We start from the raw sequence: 16212 nt of genomic DNA on the forward strand, positions 1-16212 counted from the left end.
GGGTGACTGCCAAACTGGAAGTTCCCTACACGGATGAAATTATCAATGGAGAGGGACTAGGCTCCTAAACTCAGTGGTTATAGGGAAAACTTCCAGATGAGAAGACACTCTTTCCCAGTGTTCTTAGTAGACAAATCTACTGTTTGTTTTGTTTTCCCCTTAAGAACTCCTCCTCCACCTCAGCCTCTGCTGCATTCTCCTCTCTGGGGTTCCACGATATTCCTCTCTCCTGGTTTTCTCCCTCCCTCTCTGATCCTTCTTTTGGTTCATCATTGAGATAATACCCTCACTGGGGTGCTTCCCCAAGGTTCCATCCCAGGTCTCATGGTCTTATTTTCTGTCTCTTGGGATTATCATTAGATTCCATTACATCACTGCCATCTTAATGACACCCAAGTCTATCTACACAGCCCCAGTTTCTCTCTTGAATTTCAGGCCCATATCACCAATTTTCAATTGGACATGTCCTGCTGGATGTCCCCCATCTTTGTCCCCACCCCACTCCTCCTCCTAGACTCCTGTCTTTATGTCAAAACCATCACCATTATTCCAATGCTTTGGGTTTGTAACCTTGATGTATCCTCAACTTCTTTATCTCCCTCACCCCACAAATTCAGTTGCCAAATCTTGCTGTTTCTACATCCATAATGTCTCCCATCCTTCTCATTCCTCACTCATCTACTACATTAATTCAGGACTACAACCCCTCTCACCTAGATTACTTTTATTGGTCTCCCCAATTCAATTCATCCTCCTTAGGGTTTCTACAATGAGATTTTTCTTAGATCTGATCATTTTACTCCCCTACCCAATAAACGCCAAGGACTCCTGATTGTTTCCAGATGATAAAACATACCCTCCCTTGTTCAGTTTTAAACCTCTTCTCAATCTCTTTCCAGTCTTGTTGGACTTTACTTCCCTCCAATGCTTCTGGGTCGAGGCAACTAACTTCTCTTCTTCACACTTGCTGCATTTCTACTTTCTCACTGCCCTTCACACCAAGATTACACTCCTGAATCACCTTTTTTTTGAGATTTTTGCAAGGCAATGGGGTTAAGTGGTTTGCCCAAGGCCACACAGCTAGGTCATTACTAAGTGTCTGAGGCCAGATTTGAACTCAGGTCTTCCTGACTCCAGTGCTCTATCCACTGTGCCACCTAGCTGCTCTCCTGCTTCACTTTTGCCTTGGGGAATCCCTCTCTTCCTTCTTCAGCCCCTGTTTAGACACTTCTAGAAGAAAAGGTATGAAGCCTTTCCTGATAGTCCTCCCCCCCCAGCCTGTATTTCTTATTTTGCATTTATTTGCATTAGTTATCTCTCTAATTATAAAGTTTAAAAATACATAAGTTTAATTCTCTAAGTGTTCATGTATGTCCTCTGCTAGTATGGAAGTTCAATTGTAACCAGGAATTGTTTCATTCAGTGAAAAGGTGGTTTCACTTAGTAGGTGCTTAAATGGATTAACAGCTATGGGGGGTGGGCATTTTCTTTGTAGTTATCATCTTAGAGCATCCCCCCCCTTCTCTGTGTGTGTGTGTGTGTCATGGATCCCTTCAATAACCCTTTTCAGAATGATGTTGTTAAATAATTGAAGGAAATGTTCAATTTCAGTTAGAGGTCAATGAAAATAAGGAGGCAATTTTTTTTCCATCCAAGTACCTGGAACTCCTGAAACCTATCTACAGATTTCCTTCTATGGATCATTGGTTTAGAAGTTTTGTCTTGGGAGGCTAGGTGGCTCAGTGGATAGAGCACTGGCCCTGGAGTCAGGAGGACCTGGGTTCAAATCTGGTCTCAGACACTTAATAATGACCTAGCTGTGTGGCCTTGGGCAAGCCACTTAACCCCATTGCCTTGCAAAAACCTAAAAAAAAAGTTTTGTTTTAAAAAGGGTTTCCTAGATCACAGTATGTACCAGAGGCGAGAACTAGACCCCTGGCCTTGGCTATCTGTCCCCTTGCCCGAGTCTCCCCGACTTGAAGGCTGGTGTTGTATCTGCTATCCACATATATCTTCATTTTGTGCCACAAATACCCATCCTTATCTTTCTACTGAGGTGAATAAAGATGAACAGCTGCTTTGGAAATCACCAAACCAAGACTGGGAATCACCATACTGGCCAAATGTCTCCCATCTCCAAAGGATTCAAACTCCAGGTTTCTGGTTAAACATCCAGGTTCCTCCCTATTTCCATTTATCTTGTAGAATGAGACCAATAAACTACAGGACCACCAGAGGGTGCTGCAACTTCAGGAATGACCATAAGTCCTTTCTCCTCACCAGGGAGATACCATCGCTTCTTAGAGAATTCTTCTGGAAAATTGCCTGGCGGACTTGGCCAGGGGGTGTCACTCCTCTGAACTGCCCCCCCCACAACAAGAGGGTTAAGCTATTTAGGGGTATGGGGAGTAACCTGGAGGGGATGGTGGAGCAGGACTGAGCTCTTTGGTTTGGTGGGGCTGCACTGTCCATCTAGGCAAGGAGGTGTGGGGGGGGGTTTAGCCACCCCCAAACTCCCTCTAAATAGGCAAGAAAATAAATGACTAAAACAAGGCAAGAAACTTCCAGGCTCCCAAGGCAGGCAGCAGGTTAAAAAGCATTAATTAAGCACCAGCTGTATGCTAGTCTCTGGGTTAGGTACAGGCATTCTGCTATGACCTTGGTTGTATAAATCACATCTCCCCAGTAGACTGTAAGGTCTGTGAGGGCAGGGACTGTTTCATTTCTGTCTTTGTTTGGTCCATAGTAGGTGCTCCCTTGGACCTCTGCTTTTTCCTCTGTTAAATGAGGTTGGCTTAGGTGATTACTGAGGTGTTTTCCAGGGTGTTCAATGAGCCCTTTCCTCAGCTTCCCTATTAACTCATGATTTTGCCCTAGGCCCAGCGGTCATGGCTCTTCTCTCTGGCCTTTCCAGAGACAGGGAAGAAGATCATAGGCAGATAGTCATTGTCCTGGGCTAGGTCATGCCCATCACCTGCCAGGAAGCAGGGAGGAGGGTGGGGATTAACCTTGAACTGCTGGTCAATTAGACAGCCAAGAAGGGGAGGCTGTCACTGCATGGAGAAGCTCCCCATCAGAGCACAGGATGAGGTGGCCATCTGTTGGCACAGATGCCAACAGGTCAACCCTTGATCGGAGCTGTCACTAAACAGGTTTATTTTTAGGATCATTAGGATTCAGAGCTCAAAAACACCTTAGAGAGTTTCTCTTTCTGCATCCTCATTCTACAGGGGGTGAACAAGGCCTGGCAAGGGGCAGAGACTTGCCTAATGCTGATCAGTAAGGAACTAGTAGAGCTGAGGTGGTTCTGGTTCAAAAGCTGGTGTCCTTCACATCATGAGGAGGGGGTTTGTGCTTTCTAATTTAAGTCAGATTGTAACATTGGACCAAACAGAGGACCTTGGTTTGAATTCCAACTTTATCACTTGCTACCTGTGTGGCCTTGGGCAAATTCCTTCCCTTCCCTGAGCCTCAGTTTCCCCATTTGTAAAATGAGGGGGAATGACCTCTTCCAATTCTAGATCTATGATCCTAAAACTAGGTCTAAGTCCCACCCCCATAACCGATGAGGGGTTGAATAGCCGACCTCTGAAGTCATCGTCAGGTCTAAATCTATGATCCACGGACAAAAGCTTATTAAGTCCAGGCACTCTGAGATGTGTTAGAAACTGAGCGAGATGTTGGTGGTGATCCAAGGCAGTCCCTGCCCAGAGGAACTCACAGGCTACTAAGGAGAAGGATAGACACAATGCCCCCACAAAGAAAGAAATACCATGGAATGCAAAGGAACAGCAGGAGGAAGAGAATGTTAGGAAATGGAAGCATCAGGAAACGTCTGGTGGAGGAAGCAGCATTGGAGCTGTGCCCACAGACACTGGTGGAGCGCCCAGATAATGAAAGGCAGATGAGTTTACAATGAAAACCTAAAATTAATTTATTTTTAAAAAGGAACAATAAAATGAAAGGAAGCCAAGTCTGGATTGAGCCACCTCTGGGTGTCATCTGGAGCAAATGTTCTATCCTGGACTGGTTCCCATCACTAACTAGTGCCAGGGTCTCCAACGTGTGGCCCTTCGGGCTCCCAGGGTAGATAGTTTGAGATTTTTTGTAATGTGTGTATCTGTGTGTATATATATATATATATATATATATATATATATATATATATGTATGTATGCATCCATCATCTACCTACCACCTAACAGCATCTAGGTAGCAAAGTGGATACTGTGCTAGGCCTGGAGTAGGAAGATTCACCTTCCTAAGTTCAAATCTGACGTTGCATACTTAGTAGCTGTATGACTCTGGGTAAGTCACTTCACCCCATTTGCCTCAGTTTCTTCATCTGCCAAAAAAGATTGAGAAGGAATTGGCAAACCATTCCAGTATCTTTGCCAAGAAAACCCCAAATGGACTCACGAAGAGTTGGACATGACTGAACAATATCCATCCATCCATCCATCTATCTATCTATCTATCTATCTATCTATCTATGTATCTGTCTATCCATCTATCCATCCATCCATCATCTATCTAGCCATCTACTTACCTATATATATATATATATATATATATATATATATATATATAGGTATATATATACAGCTTCTCATGTGTATGTTTTCCAGTGCAACAACCATAGGTATTTTTTTTAACAGCAAAAAGACTGCACAGATATTATAACCCAGTGGACCCTCAGAAGAATCTTGTAAAGTGTGTATTGTGAAGAAAGTCGATATGTATGAATACATATTTCTAATGGATATTTATATATGTAAATATGTATGCATTTCCCAATCATTTAACATTAATAGACCAGCAGGAAGTTAAGACCCTGAAATTTCTGACTATATGGATAAATTGCAGACCATCCAGGGATTTCTCTGGCTTTGGGAGATTTCTTTCTCATGAAGCCTTCCAATTGGAGTGGCATGAATTAGTGGAAGAAAAAAAATGAAGGAAGAAAGAAAAGGAGGAAAGAAAGAAAAGAAAGGACAGAAGAAAAAAGAGAAAGAATCATCAGTAAAGCATTAAAAATTCTGAGGAAAACAAGTTCCAAAGGGCATTTTTGTTACTATCTTGTTAAATTTAATATTTAAAAACAATTATATAGTAGTTCACAATTTTATGTAAAATCCTCTTTTTGTGTTCCTTGTATATTGAAATTTTGGGTTTATTGATGATAATTGAATTCATGATGAAAAAAGAAAATCTATCTAAACAGAGACAAGTACATTTCCTGGCTAGAAACTGTTGAAGTGGAAATCCTCCCAGCCCATGCCCATCTGGATTTCTGGTCACGTGCCCAACTCCTGAAGGAACCTGAGGATGCCCTTCAGCTAGGGAGTGCTTAGGGAATTCCAAATGGTTTTTCACCCCAGCATTGGCATAGTAGCAATAGGCCTGTCAATCTGCTGCCAACTCTTTGCTTGTCCCCCAGCCCAATCTTGTGCTCTCTATTTCCTGGGGTGCATGGGCCTCTTTCTAAGGGTCACTGATTTATCTTTGTCATAGGGGCGTGGATCAGGATTTGGGAACTGGGTGAGATCTTAAAGATCATCTTTCCCAACACCCTCATTTGTTTAAAAAAATTTTGGGGCGGGGTTTGTGAGGCAGTGGGGTTAAGTGGCTTGCCCAAGGCCACATAACTAGGTAATTAAGTGTCTGAGGCTGAATTTGAACTCAGGTCCTCCTGACTCCAGGACTGGTGCTTGATCCACTTCACTATCTAGCTGCCCCTCAACATCCTCATTTGACAAATGAAGAATCAATCTCAAAGATGCCTTGTCCAGGGCACTAAGGGTAGGATCTGAACCCAGCAAAATGAATGGCCAGATGTTCTCTATGTAAATGGAGGGGCCATAGAGGGCACTGCCACCTGGACCGAGCTACCAAACTGGGACAACATCCCAGGGGTTTGGGACCCAGGAGGGTTTGATCAAGAAAACGACAATGAATAGGGGCTACAGAGGAAAAGTAAGAACTCCTATTGTACAAATGGTTCTGGTTACTGAGGCATCAGGAGAGGGGCCAGTAGCCAGCGTGACAATGGTCCTGCATGCTCTATGGCAGCTGAGATGGCTGGCCCGACCTTCACCACTATGCTGGGAGGTGGGCTCATCGATGAAATGGAAAGAGATCTGGATTTGGAGTCGGAGTATTGGCCCTGAGTGCCGCTCTGCTACTCAGATACTGCGGGACCCTATGTCTCAGCTTCCTCAGGTACAAAATGAGAGGATTGGCCTAAATCAATGATGTCAAACTCAACTACAAAAGCTGTACATAAAGATCTCTGCAAGCTGTATTGATTCAGAAAACCACACATGAATATTATCTATCTTCTATTGTATTTTTATTTTTATTTTTATTTTATTATTTCCCAATTTCATTTGAATCTGGTTCGATGCATTTTGAGGATTGGGGTCATGTGTTTGACTCCTATGGATTAGATAGCTTCTAAGGTCCATTTCAACTCTAAAAATTATGATCTTATGATTTGATGGCCTCTGACCTTTATAAATCTATCATCCAATTTAGCTTTCCAGAATGGACACACATTTAATGCCTCCCCTTTCCTCATGCCCAGGAGCCAGGTACTGTGCATGCTAGTCAGACTGGACTATTGGTTGGTCCCTGCCCCTGTGTCTTTGTTCTCCATGCCTGTTCCTTTTTTCGTTGCTGAGATGTTTTTCAGTCATGTTCGACTCTCCATGACACCATTTGGGGTTTTCTTGGTAGATATACTGGAGAGGTTTGTCATTTCCTTCTCCAGCTCATTTTACAGAGGAAGAAACTGAGGCCAACAGGGTGAAGGGACTTGCCTAGGGTCACAGATTGCCTGAGGCTGGATTTGAACTTGGAAAGATGAGGTCCTGACTCTCTTGCTCTGGTGCTCCAGCCACTGAGCCACCAACCCTTAGCTCCCTTTGGAATCTCATTTGGGATGCCATGGCCTATAAGAAACCCTTTCTGCTCCAGTGCCCAGTAGTTCCTGTGTCTCAAAGTTATTTTTCTGTTTATTTACTGGGTATTTATCTTGTATTTATTTATCTGTGCAGGTGAAGCCCCTTTCTCTAGACAATATAAATTTCATGTGTGTGTGTGTGTGTGTGTGTGTGTGTGTCCATAGGGTCACTTGATAGAGGCAGTGTGATGCTCTGGACAGAGCCAGAGGTCTTACATTTAAATTTGGGCCCTGATGATGGTGTATGACAATGGGCAAATAACCTTGCCCAGAAATCTCCTTTCTCTGGTCTTCATTTCCTCCTTTGTAACAGGCAGGAGTTGGATAAGGTCATAGACAGTGGATAGGGTGGTGGATTGGGAGTCATGGAGACCCGAGTTTGAATCCTGCCCAATACTAACAAGTGTTGTGACTTGACCAACCTCCTTGGGCCTCTACTGCCTCCTTTGTGAGATGGCCGCCAAGGTCCCTTTTAGCTCCACAGCTAGGATAGTTCCTTAATTCCTTTTATTGTCTGTGAGGCCACCTATTTCATCTATCCATATTTCAGTGCAGAAATCTTAATGGACTCCCTCCATGTTACAATGAGAAATATATCCAGATTTGCAGATCACTCTCAGTGGGATGCAGGGAAGAGGGTGTTAATTAACAACAATGGAAGGGAGGAATCAATTTAAAATTGTGATGACCAATCAATACCAGTTGAAGAAATGGACCTTCAAAAGTAGTATAGAATAAATATAAAGAGGTTATTATTTCCTCTCTTTATTTCCAATCTTGTAATACAAATGAGGAAGGGCTGGCCGGGCAAGTCACTAAAAAGCCACTAAATAGTGAAAATTCTGGGGGTGAGCACAAAATGAATAGAATCACAAATCAGAACTACTGGCAAAAGAGACAAAATAATCCTGAGATGTGTTTAAATAAGGTTGGGTAGAGGAATGAGCCTTGGCATAGCTTCTAGGTATATTAGACGTGATTTTTGGCAAATTCTCTAATGTTGGCCACCATACTCTGGGGATAAAGGCAAAGTGATGACCAGGATGGAGGACTGGTTGAAAGAAGTGGGTACAGTTTGGCCCAGAGGAGCGGCTTATTGGGTGCCCCTGACTACTTTCAAGAAGGTGAGGATGGCTGGGTTGGCACTGTGAACAGACTGGACATGGACATGGGCCTTCTGGACCTAGAGGGCTGGAGCCAGGACTAGAGAGGGGAAGCACCTCTGGCACTCCCTCATCTGGGTCAAAGTTCTCCAATCCCCAAGGAGGTTGCTTGTTGAATGTGGTGGGGAGCAGGGTCTGGGTGGGATGATGTGGGGTTTGTCCATTTCATTGATTAGGGGCTCAGAATATCTGGAGATAAAGGACAAAACACAAGCATTGTCTGCTTTTTCCACTTTTTTCCACTTCAGAGACTGCCCAGGCCAAGAACGAGGATTGAGGAGACCGATGTTCTCCAATAAAGTTGCCGACATTCTCCTCCACCCCCAAATGACTTGGTATTTATTTTGTTTCTTTGTATATCTTCTCTTCTGAGGGAACTTAAGCTTCCTGAGGGTAGGGACTGTTTCCTTTTATTTTATTTTATTTTATTTTGGCCTCTGGGTCCCTAGTGAGGAGTACACTTCCTGGCCCCATAGTAGGTCTAGGGACATGAACTGGATTTGTCATTTCCAGTCTCAGAGAATGATGAGCCAAAGGAGAGATGAATGACTTTTAAATGAATTGATCTCATCTTTTGCTCTAGACCCTCCCCTCTGTCAAATTTCCATATTTTTGTCAAAGGCAACCCCCACAACTATCCTTCTGGATTGGTCCCACATGGGTAATCTTGGCATTTATCAGTCAATGTTTTACAAGCAATTATTAAGCACGGACTGTGTTTCAGACTCTGCACTCAGGGCTGGGGATCAGAAGAAAGATAAGACAGTCCATGCCCTCAAGGAGCTCATCCTCCCCAACCCTAAATACCCAATCAGTTGCAAAAGTCTACCATTTTGACTTTACCTGTTTTCTGCATCTATTCCCTCTCTCCTCTCACACAAGGACCACCATAACTCAGGTCTTCCCTCCTGCAGTAACCTGCCTCGGGTCTCGCTGCTCCAATCTAACCTCCCACAGCAGCCAAAATAATTTCCTTAAGTCCAGTTCTGATCCATGACTTTCCTATTCATCTTAAGGGGCTCACAATGGTGTCTTTTGTTTTGTTTAGTCATATCCAGCACTTTGTGTACCCCTTTTATTGAGTGGGTAAATTTCTTGGCAAAATTACTGGAGTGATTTACATACAAGGAAACTGAGGCAAATAGGATGAAGTGACTTGTCCAGGTTCACACAGTTAAGAAGTATCTCAGCCCAGATTTCTCAGCACTCTCGAAAGCCTGACCTACTTTTTAATTTCTTTAGATATTACTCAGACTCTTGCTCTCCCAGTCTCTTCCCCATTCCTGGAAGGTACTCCCTTCCCACCTTTGCCTCAGGGTCCCTTTCCCTTTAAGATGCAGGTCAGATACCACCTTCAGCCTCAGTCATCAGCTTGTGCCTTCCCACCCAGGCTGCCTCCTAAATACTTCCTTGACTCTCTAAGTCTCCCTAAGCTTTATAATTATGTCTGATAAAAGCATACTTAGATATTTAAAAGTACATGCAACCTTATTGTCTCCTCCATTAGAATTAATCATAAAAGAGAGAGCTAGTGTGGATACAGCACTGGGCCTGGAGGAAGGAAGATCTGAGTTCAAATCCAGCCTCAGACAACCACCCTGGGAAAGTCACTTCACTGCTGTTTGCCTCAGTTTCTTCATCTGTAAATGGGCTGGAGAAGAAAATGGCAAAGCACTACAGTGTCTTTGCCAAGAAAAACCCAAATGGGATCAGGAGGGGTCAATGGGACCAAAATGACTGAAAAACATTCAATCGTGAATAGGGATTGTTTCAAACTCTGCATGTAGTAGGCATTTAATAAAAATCTAATTGATGGTTTGGATTCAAAGAAGTGGTTACACCTGTGTCAAAAGGCCCCCCCCCCCCCCACCTGGGTAAAGGGCTGGTTCTTAACCATTGCCTTCCCCTTGCTTGGCTATTCAATTTCTCTGGTCCCAGGTGAGAATTAAGGTTTGATGAGAAGGGAGAAGTTGTTCTAGAGGGGCCTGAAGACTCTGGGAGTCCCACCATGGCTAGGGTTTAGTCCATCAAAACTGGATCTATCCTTTGCCTATTTGGGCAACTCCATATGCCAGTTGCCTGGAGAATATATTTGGGTCCCCAGGTCCTGGGACTCATAAATAAGCCTTATTCTGTGCCTATTGACTGGACTCCTGTCATGGTCCCTGCTTGCCCTGAAGAGGTTTATTGTCTAAATTCAGGTTTCTCTCCTTTAGTCTGTCCATATATCTAAAGGCTTACTACTACTATTACCAGAGCGGGAGTGGCACAGGATTCATGCAAATAGAGTATCACCTTCCCTGTGAACACCCTGAACAATCAGATAAAGAGTTGAAAACCAGTCTAGCTGACAACCCCAAAGTACATCATTCTACCCTGATTTTGTGGTTTCTCTGTGAGGAACAAAAGACCTTGGAAGAAGATGCCAGTTATCTGGATGGGCTAATGGAGTTTCAGAAATGGCAATTTTCTCTTTCCTTCCCTAGCCTTGATAACATGTTCATTACTATACATTAGCTGTCCATCATGTCCTTCTCTGCTAGACAGCCTCATGCCAGTGCATAAGCATGGCACCTGAGGAGCTTTTAGATTCTGAGATTCCCCAGTTCTAGCAGCCCCCTCACCCAGTGACAACACAGTCTGTTGTACAAGCTAGTGGCATCATCCTGAGACAATGGGACCCCACAATATCTGCCCTGCACATTTATGTACTCAAAGCAAGAAGCTCATGACTGAGTGAGATGTGTAAGGCAGGTGAGTGGATCCCTTGTAAAAGACCTTGGTATCACTTTTGGAAGGGGGACCCTTGTCCTTTGCTTCCTGTTGGCCTGGCAGCAGGTACACTGGAGCCAACAGAGAACGAACTGGTCACTGGTCCCTCTTGGTAGGAAAGGCTGCTCTAACAGATTGTTGTTCAGAGATTCTAAAGGACCCTCAATTTTAATTAAGAGCTGAGCCCAAAGACTCTCAGGCCTAGGGGGGCCTTAATTTGCGGGTAACCAAAGAAACTGCTAGTTGGTGCATTGTCTGATAGAGCATCAACTCTGGAGTCTGGAAAGACCTAAGTTCAAATTTGGTCTCAGACAATTACTAGCTATGTGACCCTGAGCAAGTCACTTAAGTCTTCCTCAACTTCCTCATTTGTTAAATGAGCTGGAGAAGGAAATGGCACACCACTTCAGTATCTTTGCCAAGAAAATCCCCAAATAGGGTCACAAACAGTCAAATATGACTGAAATGTTCAAATAACAACAAAAGAAACAAGAAGGAATTTAGCAGAGACTACAAGAAGGTTTTTCCCCCTCAGTAGCAAAAATTTGATTTCTGGCTTCCTCCTAAGCATGCTTTCAGTCAGCATTCTGTAATGAAAACAGCTGGGAACAGATGATATACCCTAAACCCCGCCCCCAGCTTTTTAACAGTTCAAGATGAAAAGACAGATAGTTTTCTGCCCATTCTCTCTCTCTCTCTCTCTCTCTCTCTCTCTCTCTCTCTCTCTCTCTCTCTCTCTCTCTCTCTCTCCCTCCCTCCCTCCCTTTCTCTCTCAGAAGAACTCATCTCTGTTTTAAGCTTGCTTGGTTCCTTCTCTGAATTCTGTAGTAGTGAATATGTCTGTGGAATTGCAGTCAGAAAGACCTGGTTCAAATTTGGCCTCATATCCTTACTACCTGTGTGACTCTGGACATGTCACTTAAGTTAACTCTGTGCTTCAGTTTCTTCATCTGTAAAATGAGGTTGGATTTTCTGGCCACTAATTTTTCAGCTCCAAATCTGTGATTTGAATTTCTGAAGACTGTCTCCAGGACTCGAGCTCCCCACTCAGTTCTACCAACTGTTTAAAAATAAACACAATGACAGGTGCTCCAGTCAAGGTCACTGAGCACTTCCACCCTTAACACCAGCTGTAAATACTGTGATGAATTTATAATAAATGTGAGATTCAAAACTGGTCTGGTCAAGGGAAATCAGAGCAATGTACAATTATAGAGGTAATGAGCCAGAGAAATTATAAAGATCTGAAAACCTCCAGGACTGAACTTCTAGGAAGAAATCCTCACTACCTTCTTTATTTCATTTGTACCAAGGATGTTAGGAATATTATACCAAGGAACAGATTTACTTTGATTATTCTCTCTGTCCTGGCACACTCTCTGATGGAAGCTTTTTCTTCCTCATACAACCCATTTCCCATTTCTGTGCCTTCTATCTGAAATGGTCTCTTTTTTCACTCTGCCTCTAGAATCCTGAGATTCCTTTAATGGTCATCTCAAGTGAAATCTTCTACATGAAGTCTTTCTTGATTCCCCAGTCTTTGTATTTTGACCCCAACTGGATATACTCTGCATATACACTGGGCATTTGAGAGGCAATGTGTCTGAGTAGATGGAGCGTTGATTTTGGAGTCAGAAGACTTGGGTCTGCAACATTAATCAGTCAATTAAGTGCCTTTGATGTGCCAGACACTGGCTAAATCCCTAAGTTTCAATGTCTTCCTCCCCACTGGCTCATGTTCTACTGCCTACAAATATGTCCATGTTTCCTTCATTCTGAAAAAAAAGTCTTCATTTGATCCTTCCATCCCTGCTGATTGGAATCTTGTATCTCTTCTGCCCTTGAAAAGGCTGCCTATGGTAGGAGCCTCCACTTTCTCTCCTCTCACTCTTACAATCTGGCTTTTGACCTCATAATTCCACTAAACTTCTCTTTCCAAAATTACTAATGATCATCTAATTGTCAAATCTGATGGCCTTTTCTCAGTTCTCATCCCTCTTTCCCTCTCTGTCCCTTTGACACTGTTGATTACTCTCTCCCTTCTCTTTAGGATTTTGGGACACCTTTCTCTCCTGTTTCCTTTCCTGGTTCTCTTCCTATCTCTCTGCTCCTTCTGCTGAATCTCCTTCCAGACCATGCCCTTTAACCATAAGGAGTATCTGAAGGTCTTATCCTGGGAACTCTTTTCTTTCTATATTATACCATTTGGGGATCTCCTTAGTTCCCATGGATTTAATTACAATTTTTTATGATTAGGATTCTCAAAATCTACCTTTCCAACTATTAGGATGACCTTCAATCTCACAATCTCCGATGGTCTTTCAGACATCTCGAACTGGATGTTTAATAGATGTCTTTATCTCAATTTGTCCAAAACAACTGTTAAACTCTGCTTCTAACTCCTCCTTGCTTCCCTTGCCACCCCCAGTTACTCTGGATGGCAGGACCATCTTTCTGGTCCTGCAGGCTGACTACCCAGGAGCCTCCTGGACCACTTACTCTGACCCCATCTGACGTGGTGCCCGGCCCTGTTAGCTTCACCTCTACAGCGCCTCTTGTGCACTTCAGCTTGTCTGTTTTGACTGTGCAACACTTTATGTCCGTTTTAGCCGTGCAACGTTTCATGTCCATTTCAGCTGTGCAACGCTTCGTGTCTGTTTCAACTGTGTGACATTTCGTGTCCGTTTTGAATGTGCAACATTTCGTGTCCATTTTGACTGTACATTTCTTGTCCATTTCAACCATGTGACATTTCGTGTCCATTTTGACTGTGTGACATTTCATGTCCTTTTCTTTTTTCTTTTTTTCCTTTTTTTAGGTTTTTGCAAGGCAAATGGGGTTAAGTGGCTTGCCCAAGGCCACACAGCTAGGTAATTATTAAGTGTCTGAGACCGGATTTGAACCCAGGTCCCCCTGACTCCAAGGCTGGTGCTTTGTCCACTATGCCACCTAGCTGCCCCTCATGTCCTTTTCAATTGTGTGACATTTTGTGTCCATTTCAACTGTGCAACATTCTGTGTTGTCATTCCATGTCCATTTTGACTGTGACATTTCATGTCCGTTTCAACCATGCTACATTCTGTTTTGATCGTGCAACATTTCATGTCTGTTTCGACTGTGCAACATTTCGTGTCCCTTTCGACCATGCAGCATTTTGTGTCTATTTTGACCGTGCAGTGTTTCATGTCTGTTTTGACCATGTGCCATTTTGTGTCCATTTTGACCATGCAATGCTTCTTGTCTGTTTTGACTGTGCAACGTTTTGTGTCATTTCGACCGTGCGATGTTTTGTGTCTGTTTCGACCATGTGACATTTTGTGTCCATTTCGAGCATGCGGCGTTCTGTGTCCGTTTCGACCATGCGATGTTTCTTCTTAATACCATGACTTAGAAGAGACAGTGGCCCCACTGTTGGTGACTAGACTTCTTGACCTTCCAGTCCCCTACCAGCTGTGGATGGATCAGGTTCCATAAGATCTATAAAGCACGAGGCTTAAAGCTCTTTACAACACGGCCCCAGGTTCCCTTCCCAGTTGTCCTTGGGTAGGTGCTAAGGTTTGTGGGGTCCAGCCACTCTTGCCATTCCTCACTTAGGGCAGTTCACTGACTTGTGGTAAAGTCCATTGCTCTGCCCCCTCACTCTTCCTTCCAAACTCAGCTTAAGACAGCTCTACAGCAGGGCAGGGAACTTCTGGTCTGAGGGCCATAAGAGGCCCTTGAAATCGTGTGATGTGGTGCTGCCAGGACAACCACAGGTGCATTTTATATTTGCTTTCAGGAGCAATAGGGAGCCACTAGAGTTTATTCAATGGGGGGGGGGGTAACCTATGCTTTAGGGAAGTCACTTTGGTGACTGAATGGAGGTTGAATTAAAGTGAATGCAATGTGAAATTCAATAAATTTAGGAGCTTTTTAGGGATGAATTACAAGTTTGGCCAAATAAAGCAGGATAATTTTTAAGTTTTGGTCCTTGGCATTAAAAAAAGGTTGGTTTCTTCCTTCTTTCCTTCCTTCCTTCCTTCCTTCCTTCCTTCCTTCCTTCCTTCCTTCCTTCCTTCCTTCCTTCCTTCCTTCCTTCCTTCCTTCCCCTGCTCCTGCTTCAAACTCAAATCGCTCTGGCTCTCATTGATTGGACAAGAATCAGGGTCCAGTCCAAACTTCATTTGGTCATTGTTTTGAGTTCAGATGGTTCAGAGTGAGTGCAAATTAGCAATTACTTCTGTTTAGGTCAGAAATCAGAGTAAGTTTCCCTCCCAGATTGATCATTTTTGTTTTAGACTAGCAAAAGAGCCATTCTTTTTTCTTTCTTTCTATTTTTTTAGGTTTTTGCAAGGCAATGGGGTTAAGTGGCCTATCCAAGGCCACACAGTTAGGTAGTTATTAAGTGTCTGACACTGGATTTGAACTCAGGTAACTCCTGACTCCAAGGCCTGTGCTCTAACCACTTTGCCACCTAGCTGACTCAAAAGAGCTATTCTTTATCTCATTTCTTACCTAGCCTGAATGGACAGTGCCTCAGTTAAACTGAGACCTGGCAAAGATCTTAGCTTAAAAAGGCCAAGATTTCCCACTGTATCCAGGGTCATCTCTGGTTGTCCTAATACATATCTGGCCTTGGACCTAGATGGCTCTGGAGGAGAGAATGAGGCTGGTGACTTAGCACAGCCCTCCTCTCCCCCTGGGTTAAATCTACTTCACTTGCAAGCCATGGCATCATCTCCCCAACGTCATGATCCTCTATGTGAAATAATGACAAATCACACATATTTTGTGAGTCTCTATTTACATACTTGTGTCTTAGTGAATAGAATATAAATTTCTGAAGGTCAGGGACTACTTTTATTCTTTGTATCTCAGAATACAAATATTGTACTAATACTATATAATTGTACTAATACTATATAAGGCCCTTGAAATCATGTGATTTGGTGCTGCCAGGACAACCACAGTTGTATTTTATATTTGCTTTTGGAAGCAATAGGGAGCCACTAGAGTTTATTGAATAGGAGGGTAAGCTATGCTTCAGGGAAGTCACTTTGGTGACTGAATGGAGGTGGAATTAAAGTGAATGCAATGTGATGCTAGTACAGTGTCTGGCTCATGGAGACATCTAATCAATGCTGGTTGATTGTGGACAGACAGAAAGAAAGCAAATTCCCTTCAGGCCTTTTAAGTTGTGGCTGCCATGTTAGCCTTGAAATCAAAAGTCAACTGATGGGAAAACAATGCTTGGGAAGTTTGGTTCAATGCCAATGGATAAGTCTTAAGGCAAAAATGAAGAGTCTAAAGGAAAAAGGGGGTATGTGTGAGAGG

At 43.4% G+C, this 16212-nt stretch overlaps 1 protein-coding gene across 2 annotated transcripts in view; it reads right to left on the reverse strand.

Annotated features, from left to right (window-relative positions):
* CUX1 (cut like homeobox 1) overlaps positions 1-16212 on the reverse strand; it is a 407456-nt gene that overhangs the window by 23385 nt on the left and 367859 nt on the right. The window lies entirely within an intron of this gene.

This window comes from Macrotis lagotis, chromosome 5, assembly GCF_037893015.1.
Source record: "Macrotis lagotis isolate mMagLag1 chromosome 5, bilby.v1.9.chrom.fasta, whole genome shotgun sequence".
In the NCBI taxonomy this organism is placed as follows: domain Eukaryota; kingdom Metazoa; phylum Chordata; class Mammalia; order Peramelemorphia; family Peramelidae; genus Macrotis; species Macrotis lagotis.